This window comes from Bubalus kerabau, chromosome 1 (assembly GCF_029407905.1).
Source record: "Bubalus kerabau isolate K-KA32 ecotype Philippines breed swamp buffalo chromosome 1, PCC_UOA_SB_1v2, whole genome shotgun sequence".
Classification (NCBI taxonomy): domain Eukaryota; kingdom Metazoa; phylum Chordata; class Mammalia; order Artiodactyla; family Bovidae; genus Bubalus; species Bubalus kerabau.
In genome coordinates this window covers 73077967-73092611 of record NC_073624.1, presented here as the reverse complement: position 1 = coordinate 73092611, position 14645 = coordinate 73077967, and the positions used below count along the sequence as shown (strand labels likewise).

General features: G+C 40.7%; 2 protein-coding genes across 2 annotated transcripts in view; one reads left to right on the top strand and one right to left on the bottom strand.

The window, feature by feature from the left end:
- XPOT (exportin for tRNA) overlaps positions 1-14645 on the bottom strand; it is a 169136-nt gene that overhangs the window by 147867 nt on the left and 6624 nt on the right. The gene's annotated exons all lie outside the window — the stretch shown is intronic.
- Positions 1-14645, top strand: part of C1H12orf56 (chromosome 1 C12orf56 homolog) — a 112693-nt gene that overhangs the window by 91487 nt on the left and 6561 nt on the right. The gene's annotated exons all lie outside the window — the stretch shown is intronic.

Below are 14645 nucleotides of genomic sequence, written 5' to 3'. Positions count from 1 at the left end.
GGAAGACTATGAAATTACTTTAAAAATGTAAAAGTATTTTAAGTACATACATCATAACATAGAATAAAGAGAATGAGAAGAAGGATAGAAATATGATTAGAAAAGAAGGAAATGAGTTGGGGAGAGAGTGACAAAAAGAGAGGACATAGAGTCACGGCTCTAAGCAAGAGAAGAAGCGTGGTAAAAAGAGAATTTCATTTAAAATAAAAACTGGTGAGGGTTTGACTTAAGCATCATTTATTTTAGGAATAATGCTTTTACGAGACTTGGAAAGTTATAATTTAGGACTGCTACTCAGGTAGCAGTCAGAATAAAGACCATCTCAAATTTTTGAAAAGGACAGTTTTTTCCACTTCTTCGCATCTTTTGTCTTAAATCTTTAGAATCTTCTGAATGAGATATTACACGCCTTCCTCAGGAGAACTAGAAGTTTTAGGAAATAAAACACGTAGTGGTGTGCCTGCTTTTAAGAGGGAAGCTTTCAGTTCACTTCCAGCCTTAATTCTTGGATAATCTGTGCTTCATCTCCTCTCTCTTCAACTTCTGCATGTGGTGGTAGCTAACTATTTAAAAACGGGAGAGAATATTTAGTTTTATTATTAAGTGTCAAGACGAGGTCATTTGTAGAAAAAATGTTTAGTAATATGCAGAAAGCACAGCTCCAAAAGTCTCCATGAAGACCTTTGCCCTACATGTAAATGGATAAATGGATGGAAATGCCAATTTTAAGTAACACAGGTGAGAACAACAGAACTGAATGATCAGAGGAATTAACATTTAATGATACACACATACTTAGGGAAAAAACACTCAAAAGATCTCTAAGGAATATAAGATATAAATTTTAATGATGTTACTAAAAGAACTAAACAAGTCCATCATCATTTAAAACACAGGGAGAGTCCTTTTGTCTTAACGAGGGCTCCAATCTTTTACAGAATTGACTAGAAAGAAATTGTTGACAAATACAACTCCAATCTATTTGGGAGTTTAAATAGTGTCCATTTATGAGAACAACATTTATATTCTATTAAGAAAACTGATAAAATTTTCTGGGGTTCACAGTACAGCATTAGTAAAACTGAATACCATAATTATTTCAACAACTAATTACTGAGTTCCTACTTTTGCATTCCAGCTGAGCTATTTCAAATCCTAAGCAACGATGCTGTTAAAATGCTGCACTCAATACGCCAACAAATATAGCAACTCAGCAGTGGCCACAGGACTGGAAAAGGTGAGTTTTCGTTCCAATCCCAAAGAAGGGTAATGCCAAAGAATGTTCAAACTACCACACAATTGCACACATTTCATATGCTAGCAAAGTAATGCTTAAAATTCTCCAACCCAGGCTTCAACAGTATGTGAACTTAGAGATGTTCAAGCTGGGTTTAGAAAAGGCAGAGGAACCAGAGATCAAACTGCCAACATCCACTGGATCACAGAAAAAGCAAGAGAATTCCAGAAAAACATCTACTTCTGCTTCATTGACTATGCTAAAGCCTTTGACTGTGTGGATCACAACAAACTTGAAAAATTCTTATAAAAGAGATGGGAATATCAGACCATCTTACCTGCCTCTTGAGAAACCTGTATGTAGGTCACGAAGCAACAGTTAAAACTGACATGGAACAATGGACTGGTTCCAAATTGGGAAAGGAGTACGTCAAGGCTGTATATTGTCACCCTGCTTATTTAACTTATATCTAGAGTGCACCATGCAAAATGCTGGACTGGATGAAGCAAATGCTGGAATCAAGACTGCCGGGAGAAATATCAATAACCTCAGATATGCAGATGATACCACCTTAATGTCAGAAAGCAAAGAGGAACTAAAGAGCCTCTTGATGAAGCTGAGAGAGGACAGTGAAAAAGCTGGCTTAAAACTCAACACTCAAAAAACGAAGATCATGGCATCCAGTCCCATCACTTCATGGCAAATAGATGGGGAAACAGTGGAAACAGTGGCAGATTTTATTTTTGGGGGGCTCCAAAATCACTGCAGATGGTGACTGCAGCCATGAAATTAAAAGACGCTTGCTCCTTGGAAGAAAAGCTATGACAAACCTAGACAGTGTATTAAAAACAGAGACATTACTTTGCCAACAAAGGCCCACATAGTCAAAGCTATGGTTTTTCCAGTAGTCATGTATGGATGTGAGAGTTGGACCATAAGGAAAGCTGAGTGCCGAAGAATTGATGCTTTTGAACTGTGGTGTTGGAGAAGACTCTTGAGAGTCCCTTGGACTGCAAAGAGATCATACCAGTCAACCCTAAAGGAAATCAATCCTGAATAGTCATTAGAAGGACTGATGCTGAAGTTGAAGCTCCAACACTTTGGCCACCTGATGCAAACAGCCAATTCATTAGAAAAGACCCTGATGCTGGGAAAGATTGAAGGCAGGAAAAGGGGGAGACAGAGGATGAGATGGTGGGATGGCATCACTGACTCAATGGACAAGAGTTTGAGCAAACTCTGGGAGATGGTGAAAGACAGGGAAGCCTTGCATGCTGCAATCCACGGAGTCACAAAGAGTTGGACACAACTGAGTGACTGAATAACAACAACAACAATTACTGAGTATCAACTATGTGCGAGTTACTGTAAAGATGAATAAGACCCAGTGCCAATCTTTAAGATTACTACATGGCAAGCTTGTAATACATTAACTATAGAGATAATTATGTAATAAAATAGTTGAGAATAAATGACCAGGAGGTACAGAATTTTATGAGTTAGAAGGCAAAGAGGCTTGGTTTTACCTTTTTTTTATTTTATTTTATTTTTAAACTTTACATAATTGTATTAGTTTTGCCAAATATCAAAATGAATCCGCCACAGGTATACATGTGTATACCCTTACTGAGATCATCAGTAAAATTTTCATGAAGGAAGTAGCATTTGAAATGAGGCTTGAAAAACAGTAACTTTTTCATATTCTGGGATATGAGAGAAGAATATTCCAGGCCACTGGTACAGTAATAGCAAAGGTACAGAACTGGGAAAGCAGGAGAGATTTTTAGGCAACTTAGTAACTATTTTGCCAAAGTATAAATTGGATGTTTTGGGGAGAGGGCAGTTGGATATACCACAACTGGACAAGTAGGCTGGAGTCAGGTTGTGAGGAGCTTTTCAAATTTGTTCCCTCACTTCTTTAACACTGACTGAGCACCTGTGCCTGCCATTGTTTTAAACAAAGGGTCAAAAAACAGGAGAGGAGAGTGCTGGAAGCATGTCAACTGTGTCTTCACAAACATTCACCACTATAAGCCTAAACATTCTTTTCATAAAATGAAGTCATATTATTTGTCTCCTCCCCAAACTTCATACTGAATTAGTCAGGCTTATTAATGGTGGTACCTGAGTCCATGAGATCCCTGTCTCACAGGGTTTCAAAAGTAATTTTGGGAAAGAAAGAAACACGTTTGCAACCAAATATACTTTTCACTATACACTCTAATTTCCAGGAACTAGGTCAAATTCCTTAGCAGGTTTGGAAGGATTTAACCTATTCCTCTCTGGCAACGGCAACCTCTGCAGCTTGTTCCATGAGAGGCTGGTCCCATGTGGTTTGTCCCAATGGGGCGATATCATGACGATAATCACATCCCAGTAGCTGATCCACTGACCAGCCAAATTTGGACTTTATCAACTGGAAGCAACTGCTAAAGAATTCTAAGGACAAATTCTTGCAGCTGTTTTCAGCCTCAAACATGACTGGAATATCAATCTGTAAGCTGGAGGTCGCACATGCTGAGAATATGTTGAAACTACAGGAACCCAGATTTAAAAGTGGCAAATTTAGGCACCACTCGCCCCCGCCCCCCAGCTATTAAAACAAAGAGGTTATGTCCACATTTAAATAAGAAATGTGGGATTCATTTTGATATTTGGCAAAACTAATACAATTATGTAAAGTTTAAAAAATAAAATTAAATTAAAAAAAAGGAAAAAAAAATAAGAAATGTGAAATAACAAAACATTAAGAGTAGAAATGAAAGTCATTGACATGCAGGGCAATTATACAGATGAAAAATTAAAATGAAATGTAAGAATATATTAGGGAAAAGGCTACACTAAAAATTATCATTCATTCAAAACGTTGTAATAATAAGGCTTCCCGGGCTGAGTGTTCATTGAATATAAGATGCCCAAAAAGCTTTCTCAGTTTGAAGTTCAAATCTGGGGAACTCCCTGTCCTCTGGGCTTTAACCCAGGCCTGACATTACTCACTCAGGAACTGCTGCCAACCTTGTCTTTGCATCCAAGCAGAAAACAGCACTGCAAGTCTTCACAAAAAGCCTCTGGGCCTTGAACGGCCTTACTGGTGCAAGTGAATTTACTTACTCATCTATCTACTACTCACATGTTAGTCTTCTAATAAGATAAAGAGTCTTAGAGGACCTAATCTTTGTCCTTTCACCCCCTCCAATCTGAAATGCACGTTGGGCCAGTCCAATTAGGAAAATGGCCTAGCTTTGATCCTCTAGATAAATATAGGAGGTTTTTTTTCTTTCTTTTTTTTTTTCGGGGTGGGGGGATTGTTGCAAGGCTTATAGGATCTTAATTCCCCAATCAGGGGCTGAACCCACCCCCTAGGCAGTGAAAGTGCAGACTCCTAACCCCTGGACTGCCAGGGAATTCCCAGGAGTCATTTTTAAAATCAAATCTGCTGGGTGACTCTCTCTATAGCTTAGAAAAGAAGACACAGCAGAAATATACTGTATTCAATTCAGTCAATCAGTATATGTGTTTTAGTGCCTAATATATTCTTAGCACTGTGTTTGATGCTATCAGGACGAGAAGTGTCAAAGGCTAATAGTCAGAGGTACAGGATCAACACAAATAAATAAGGAAGGTATAAGACAGTACAGGATGAGCTGTTATCTCTCTCCTTTGTATATACTGTGCTAAGAAGGCACCCTGTCAAACTGCCTTGCTACCATGGTGACAGTTACTAAGAATGCACAGATCCACATGTGAACAGGTTACAGAGTTCTGTTTTGTTGTTCTTGTTTCTAAATATGCAGTTTCTTCAGTGAGATGAATGGGTCTTAATATCAGTCTCCAATTTTCTCTATGAATTCTCTGTATTCAAGTCCTTAAAGAGCACCTCAGCCCATCCAGGCAGATCCTGCACAATCTGGGGGTTGTTCCTGTTGCTTGGGGATCAGGCTTTAACCTTTCATGTGTAGCGTCGAATGACCTCAAGTGTCCCAGGCCTCTAGGTTTACTTGGCCCTTTAATACATAGGTTATGAGTCCCCAAGGTTACCCCAAGGTTAAGAAGGAATTCTTGATCGTTTCTAAATTTCTGCTTTTTAATGGCTGCTATCTCCTCTTTGCCCCACTTCGTCCTAGTTGTCACCACTGCCCCCTCCTCATTTATTCCCCAAGCATCATTCTGTATAAGTGGTTGTTCATAAATGACTTACTGAAGGTCTGAGAATTACAAGAGGAATTAGTATACTGGAAGCACAGGACAGAAAATATAAGTATCCAAAAGTTCTGTGGTCATTTTCAACACAGGGAATTTATCACTGTATTTTCTTCTCAGGTACTGCCTGCTGCCATTTTGCTCAGATTTCCTTCTCCTTCATCTCTTTTCTGAGTTCCACAGGTCCAAATCACTGTAATTTTATTACTCCAAACAAAGTATTAAAAATTCTCATTGTCAAACCGTCCCCATAGAGACAAGCTCACAATCCCAAAGGCTTTTTTTTTTTTCTCTCTCTCCTCAAACAGAATCTCCATTTACTCCAGAGGTGAATTTTGCTTCTCCTAGAATGGAACATCAAAGTGAAAGTCACTCCGTTGTGTCTGATTCTTTGTGAACCCATGGACTTAGCCCACCAGGCTCCTCTGTCCATGATATTCTCCAGGCAAGAATACTGGAGTGGGTTGCCATTCCCTTCTCCAGGGGATTTTCCTGACCCAGGGATTGAACTCAGGTCTCCTGCATTGCAGGCAGATTCTTTACCATCTGAGCCACCAGGGAAGCTATAATGCAAAATAGCAGCTAAATATAATTATTTTTTTAAAAGGTACTTATTTTCTTTCCCTTTCACATGCTTTTGGGCTTTGTTTAATCTGCATTCATGGTAATTTTTTTCTTGAGACTGAACAACTGATGTAAGTCAAAGTTTCAGAAACATGCCTTGTCCATAGGTCATTTATATGTTTAGAGAGAATTTTATTTCCTTTTTATTTTCTTTTTAAACTTCATTTCCTAAAAAAGTGATTCCTCCAAGATTGAGAAAAACTGTTGAATGATCTTGTGATTTTATGACTGCCCTGAGTAAGAGAAAGGGAGCAGAATAAAAACTGGTCCCCTAGAGAAAACTCCCTACTATATCTGGCATTATCCACAGGCCAAGAGTATTTTATATGCATGCAATACAATTTTCATAAAAGAAACCTTTTCACATTCAGTCACAGGAATAGACAATTGGGCAGTGAACACAGCCCTGCTCTAAGGAAAAGAATCTCAGCTCTGACTATAGAAACATTTTCAAAAATGTTGAGGTCTGATTTCTCGGAGGCATACTCAAACTACATTTGAATGTCACCCCCAAAAGAAAGTAACATATGACAGTAAAGAGGAGAAAACTTGATGAATATTTCCCCTTGGAAAGATCCTGTTTCGTACTATGCAGGACACTGGACTAGGTATCATGGAAGATGTGAGGAAACAAAATTGAAATCCCACAGAAGCTTAGACTTCAGAGGGTGAAGAAAGTTTCACTATACAGAAGTAATAATTATTGAGTGAAAAACAAAGTAGAATTTATTCATGGCGTTCTGGAAGTTTAGAACTTCAATTATCTTTAAAAATTAATTTTTATTGGAATATGGGGCTTCTCTTGTGGCTCAGTTGGTAAAGAACTCACCTGCAATTCTGGAGACCTGGGTTCAATCCCTGGGTTGAGAAGATCACCTGGAGAAGGAAAAGGCTATCCACTCCAGTATTCTGGCCTGGCAAATTTCAAGGACTGTACAGTCCATGGGGTCGCAAAGAGTTGGACACGACTGAGCGGCTTTCACTTTATTGGAGTATGTTGCTGCTACTGCTGCTAAGTCGCTTCAGTCGTGTCCGACTCTGTGTGACCGCACAGACGGCAGCCCACCAGGCTCCCCCGTCCCTGGGATTCTCCAGGCAAGAACACTGGAGTGGGTTGCCATTTCCTTCTCCAATGCATGAAAGTGAAAAGTGAAAGTGAAGTCGCTCAGTCGTGTCCGACTCTTAGCGACCCCATGGACTGCAGCCTACCAGGCTCCGCTGTCCATGGGATTTTCCAGGCAAGAGTACTGGAGTGGGGTGCCATTGCCTTCTCCCTTATTGGAGTATAGTTGTACCTATATAGGTACACAGAGAGTCAAATAAGGATACATATAGAGAGAGTATTGGTGGAACTACTCTTTGCTCTGCCAAAAAGCCAGAAAGTTACCTTTTTTTGCTTTTACCATATAAATATCAGCACACAAAAGTATGGAGCAAAGAAAACAAGAAAAGAAACGCTATTTGGGATGTTATAGGAACTACTTATTATTCTTAACAAATAATACACCAAGTTTCTACCTTTAAGGCATTTATAGTCTAGTGGAGGAATAAAGTGAAAGTCACTCAGTCATGTCTGACTCTTGGCGACCCCACGGACAGTCCATGAAATTCTCCAGGCCAGAATGCTGGAGTGGGTAGCCTATCCCTTCTCCAGCAGATCTTTCCAACCCAGGAATCGAACAGGGGTCTCCTGCATTGCAGGCAGATTCTTAACCAGCTGAGCTACCAGGGAAGCTCGAAAGAAGAAACCGGGCTATTATGATATAGAGAACTACACAGGTCACACAGCTAGAGCTAAGACCTAGGGAAGCTCACAAAGGGCATTCCATTCTGTATGGGTGGAGGTAGAGAAGGGAGTGTCAGAGATTTCTCAAGTAAAGGAATAAGGAATCGGCCAAAGACGAGAAGAGGCGGAAGGAGCCTAAAGCCACAATCCAGTTGTGATGGGTGCTCTGAACTGGCTCTCAGCATTTATGCCAAACCTCTAGTATTTCTTTTCTTTTTAATATTTATTTGGCTGGGTCGGGTCTTAGTTGCGTCATGCAGGATCTTTTGTTGAGGTGCAGACTCTCTAGTTGTGACAGGTGAGCCCAGAGCATGTAGGCTCAGTGGCTGCTCTGTGGCATGTGGGATCTTAGTTCCCCAACCAGGGATCACACCCGTGTCCCCTTCATTACGAGGCAGATTCCTAACCACTGGACCACCAGGGAAGTCCTCTAGTGTTTCTGAGACTGCAGGTGTCATTGTTGTTGTTATTCAGTCACCAAGTCATGTCCAACTGTTTGCAACCCCATGGACTGCAGCATGCCAGGCTCCCCTGTCCCTCACCATCCTGGAGTTTGCCCAGGTTTATGTCCATTGAATCAGTGATGCCATCTAACCATATTATCCTCTGTTGCCCTCTTTTGCTTTCAATCTTTTCCAGCATCAGGATCTTTTCCAATGAGTTGGCTCTTCACATCAGGTGGCCAAAGTAGCCCAACTTCAGCTTCAGCAGCAGTCCTTCCAATGAGTATTCAGGGTTGATTTCCTTTAGGATTGACTGGTTTGATCTCCTTGCTGTCCAAGGGATTTTCAAGAGTCTTCTGGATTAGACTATGCCCCATAGTGTGAAAGCATCTTCTTCAGCGCTCTGCAGGTGTTAAAGAAGAATAAAAACCACACCTCCCCCATCTCTGTGCAGTTAGGGTTCTGCTTCTGCCAATTAGAAGCACTTGGAAGATGGATCGAAGGCTGGAGCCACCTGCTCTGTTTCTGCCAGTAAACTCAGCTGTGAACACGCTGGGCTTTACTAATTAGTCTAGGTTCTAACTTCATGGATGCTGAGAGGTAGTCCCAGGAGCAGCAGTGGCTTCCTGATAACAGTGACAATGTTGAGTCTTTGAACTCAACAGCACCAAAGGTATCCCCGGACGCCCCAGCTCTCTGTCTACAGCACAGATAGCCTCTTGCCTGTTAAACCAGCCCAGCGGTCTTGTCCTGGTAAGCACTCCTGGAGGCCCCACTTTTATCTCTTCAGACTTTCCAGTAACTCTGTAAGCTCCTGATTCCCTGTATTAAATCTCCTGTTGCTTAACATGATGTGAGTGGGACCTATTTCATGCACCAAATACACCAAAGAAATACAAAAATACACAGTGTGCCATGAGTGATATTATTTGCAAGGGTCATCAAATAAGGGACCAAGATAGTAAATATGTATCTTAGGCATTGTGGGACCCTGTGATCTTGATCTACTTTTCTTTCTCCACCCCTCCTAAGTGTTAAGTACCTTCACATTATTGTACAATGATCTCCAGAATATTTTCATTTTGCAAAACTGAAACTCTATACTCCTTAAACAGCAAATCCCCATTCCCCTCTCCCAGCCACTCGCAACTACTACGACTCTACTTTCTGCCTCTGTAAATTTGACTATTCTAGATACCTCACATAAATGTAATCAAATATTTGTCTTTTCTCAATTGGTTTACTTTACTTAGCATAATGTCCTTATAATCCATGTTGTAGCATGTGACAGGATTCCCTCCCTCCTGTCCTTTTTAAGGCTGAAAAATATTCTGCTGTATGCATATACCATATTTTCTTCATCACTCATCTATTTATAGACACCTGGTTTGCTTCCACCGTTTGGCTATTGTGAATAATGCTGTTATGAACATGGGTGTGTAAGTGCCTCTTTGAAAGCCTTTCAGTTCTTTTGGATGTATACCTAGAAAGGGGATTACTGGGTCATATGGTAATTCTATTTTAATTTTTTGAGGAAGCAGCACACTGTTTTCCATAGGGGCTGTACCATTTTATGTTCCTATCAACAGGGCACAAGGGTTCCAATTTCTCCACATCACCAACATTTGTTATTTTCTGTTCATTTGCTTTCAATGGTAGCCATTTTGATTTGCATTTCTCTAATCATTAGTGATGTTAAGCATCTTTTTATATGCTTTTTGGCCATTTGTGTATCTTCTTGCCCATTTTTAAAGTGGATTCTATTTGATGTTGTTGAGTTGTAAGAGTTCCTTATAGATTCTGAATATTATCCCCTTATTAGATATATGATTTCCTTAGGCTGCCTTTTCACTCTGCTGCTTTTGCCAGGCCAGTTTTAGTTCATGCTCATGAATGGAAGTCTAGTCTGTAGCAACCTGCTGGCCGTCTGGCCAGATCTAGAGCCATCTTCCATCCTAAAGACACTAGTGGGAATGAGCTAGAGCATCTCTATCTTTGACACCCCAGGTCTTAGATACTCTGATTCCCTGAGATGTGTAAAGTATCCCCATGCTTTGAACCCGAACCAGCCAGCCTGAGGTTTCTACAGCTGTCAAATTAGAAACAGCCTCAAGACTGGGCAAGTGGGAGTCATGGAGGTAGACTCACTAGATTTAGGTTTTGCCAATGTCAAGTGCCTGCCACTAGAAAGCTGAAATCAAACACAATCTTCACATCTGCTTTGTAATTTAGCACTGCTCCTTTCACTTCAAACAGTAGTACAGTTCATCTTCTTTGATTCTCTGTTTATCCTCAAAGGATAAAATATCCCAACCTTAGAGACCTTAATGACTTCCAGGCAAATATACAGAAAACTGGGCTCCCTCATGGCTCAGAGAAGGCAATGGCACCCCACTCCAGTACTCTTGCCTGGAAAATCCCATGGATGGAGGAGCCTGGTGGGCTGCAGTCCATGGGGTCGCTGAGAGTCGGACATAACTGAGCAACTTCACTTTCACTTTTCACTTTCATGCATTGGAGAAGGAAATGGCAACCCACTCCAGTGTTCTTGCCTGGAGAATCCCAGGGACAGGGGAGCCTGGTGGGCTGCCATCTATGGGGTCGCACAGAGTCGGACACGACTGAAGTGACTTAGCAGCAGCAGCAGCAGCATGACTCAGATGGTACAGAATCTGCCTACAATGCAGGAGACCTGGGATTGATTCCTGGGTTGGGAAGATCCGCTGGAGGACGGCATGGCAACCCACTGCAGTATTCTTGCCTGGAGAATCCCCATGGACAGAGAAGCATGATGGGCTACAGTCCATGGGGTTGCAAAGAGTCGGACATGACAAGAACTAAGCACAGCACATAGAGAAAATTAATGCATTGAACGCAACCCAGTTCATGCAACACCTGCTCCAAAAAATTCTTGCTGATTCTGCAGTGGTGAGTATGAACTCAATGGCATGCTGCCTTTGTTAAAATATCCTATTTGAAGAGATATGATTATGATCTATAAAAGGTCTATTTCCTTTTCTAACTATTATCGCCTTTTGAAAGACGTTAGGAAGCCTTACATGCCTTATTTTTCTGGTGCCCACAAGAAAAGGAAAACAGGATGGTTAAGGACAGAGCTGCACAAGGTCAAAAAGAAGAAACACTGGAAGAGAAGAATCCTGATTCTTCTTCCCTGACTTTTATGTTAAACCATTGCTATTCAAGTGTTTATCACTGTATTAGTTCTAATCATGAACATCAAGGATAGTGACATTTATAATTTCAGCTATAAGTAATAGAAAATCCAAACATAAGCATTTTTTTAAAAATATAGTTTTTTTCCTCATCATCATGAGAAGTCCAGAGATAGGTAGTTGCTTTTTTAAAAAATTTATTTTGACTGCATCGGGTCTTAGTTGCAGTATGCAAGATCTTCAACCAGGGATTGAACCGACATCCCTTGCATTAGGGAAGTCCCTTGGTTTAAATGTTCTATGATCTTTAAGGCCAGAAGCCCTTCATTTTCTTGACTTTTTACTCATGGATGAAAGATGGCTGCCACAGCTCCAGACATCCTATTCCTTACCAAGCAGAGAGAACAGGGAAGAGATGATACCATTTTTGGTTGTGTAATTTTATTTGGAAGGCAGAAGGTTTCCTGGAACTTCCCTTCAACTTCAGAAATCTTCAGCTGACTTCTCGAAGGCTGGAATTTACACCACTCCTAGCAAGGTTAGGAAAACAAAATACATGGGAATATTTGGTTTTCCCATCCCATAGGCAGGCAAGTAAGAAAGAAGTTGGGGATGAATGTTGGTCTAAGTTACAGGGTTTGCCACAGTGAAAACCAGGAAACATCAAAATATTCAAGAATGTAAGACTGAGTATAATGTATTACATGAATCCCGGGGATCTGTTACAAACTGTGGTATAAAAAAATACTTAGTGGCATGCAAAATTATTCATAAAATGTTATCAACTAAAAGTTAACATACAAAACAACAGATGAGAAAACATCAAAGTTGTTGAGGTGACCTAAGTTTGGATAGGTTTTTTAAAATTACATAAATATATGCAAAAATAAAAAAGCTGGAACTGATCCTCTGAAATGTTGACTGAGGTTGGGTTTTTCAGGAAACCGACTCTGGGCAGAGATTTGCATGCAGGTGGTTTAGCACAGAATACTCTGAGAGGCAGCATCTGTAGGGGAGGCAGGACTGGGCAGAGGGAGAGGGTGAACCACAGGGCAGATGGCACAGAAGCTTTGTGTACGAGGTGAGTTCTGAAGCTGCATGTCTCAGACTGTCCCTTGTAGCTTTTAAAAAAATTTATTTTGGCTGCATTGGCTCTAGATCCCCACCAGGGATCTAGCCCACACTGAAACCCACCCCCCCCACCCTATTTTAAAAAAAAAAATAAGCAACTATTTACCTTTGAAGGACTGTGCTTTGTACCTTTACAAGTGACCAGTCATGGGATGTGGGCTGTCCCCAGGGCGGGGATGTAACCTAGTCTGAGGCATTTGCCTTCATAGAAGGTAATTCTGGAGAACAACTCAACTGTGAGTCATCAGCAGCCAAGATTCCTGGCAGCTGTATCCTGAGCTCCAGGCAGCATACCAGTGTCCACCAGAAATGTCAACAGTGATTACCTCTGGGTTTGCGGATTAAGGTTGGTTTTCTCTCTTTTAAAAATATTTTCCATAATGAATATAACATTGTTCTAAGGATTAAATGAGTTAATACACAGAAGGCACTTAGTACAGTTCCTGGAGTTTATTAAGTACTCAATAAATTTAGCTGTAATTATTTTGTGTATGTGAATAGCTAAGAAGAGAAGAGAAGCTAAAGGCAAAGGAGAAAATGAAAGATATACTCATTTGAATGCATAGTTCCAGAGAACAGCAAGGAGAGGTAATAAAGCCTTCCTCAGTGATCAATGCAAAGAAATAGAGGAAAACAACAGAATGGGAAAGACTAGAGATCTCTTCAAGAAAATTACAGATACCAAGGGAACATCTCATGCAAAGATGAGCACAATAAAGGACAGAAACGGTATGGGCCTAACAGAAGCAGAAAATGTTAAGAAGAGGTGGCAAGAATACACCAAAGAACTATACAAAAAAGATCTTCATGACCCAGATAACCATGATGGTGTGATCATTCACCTAGAGCCAGGCATCCCGGAATGCGAAGTCAAGTGGGCCTTAGGAAGCATCACTACAAACAAAGCTAGTGGAGGTGATGGAATTCCAGTTGAGCTATTTCAAATCCTAAAAGATGATGCTGTGAAAGGGCTGCACTCAATGTGCCAGTGAATTTGGAAAACTCAGCAGTGGCCACAGGACTGGAAAAGGTCAGTTTTCATTCCAATCCCAAAGAAGCAATGCCAAAGAATGCTCAAACTACTGCACAATTGCACTCATCTCACATGCTAGTAAATGCTCAAAATTCTCCAAGCCAGGCTTCAACAGTATGTGAACTGTGAACTTCCAGATGTCCAAGTTGGTTTTAGAAAAGGCAGAGGAACCAGAGATCAAATTGCCAACATCCTCTGGATCATGGAAAAAGCAAGAGAGTTCCAGAAAAACATCTATTTCTGCTTTATTGACTATGCCAAAGCCTTTGACTGTGTGGATCACAATAAACTGTGGAAAATTCTGAAAGAGATGGGAATACCAGACCACCTGACCTGCCTCTTGAGAAATCTGTATGCAGGTCAGGAAGCAACAGTTAGAACTGGACATGGAACAACAGACTGGTTCCAGATAGGAAAAGGAGTCCGTCAAGGCTGTATATTATCACCCTGCTTATTTAATTTATATACAGAGTACATCATGAAGCACAAGCTGGAATCAAGATTGCCAGGAGAAATATCAATAACCTCAGATATGCAGATGACACCACCCTGATGACAGAAAGCAAAGAAGAACTAAAGAACCTTTTGATAAGAGAGAAAGAAGAGAGCGAAAAAGTTGGCTTAAAACTCAACATTCAAAAAACTAAGATCATGGCATCCAGTCCCATCACTTCATGGCAAATATATGGGGAAACAGTGGAAACAGTGACAGACTTTATTTTTTGGGGCTCCAAAATCACTGCAGATGGTGATTGCAGCCATGAAATTAAAAGACACTTACTCCTTGGAAGAAAAGCTATGACCAATCTAGACAACATATTAAAAAGCAGAGACATTACTTTGCCAACAAAGGTCCATCTAGTCAAAGCTATGGTGTTTCCAGTAGTCATGTATGGATGTGAGAGTTGGACTATAAAGAAAGCTGAGCGCAGAAGAATTGATGCTTTTGAACTGTGGTGTTGGAGAAGAATCTTGAGAGTCCCTTGGACTGCAAGGAGATCTAACCAGTCCATCCTAA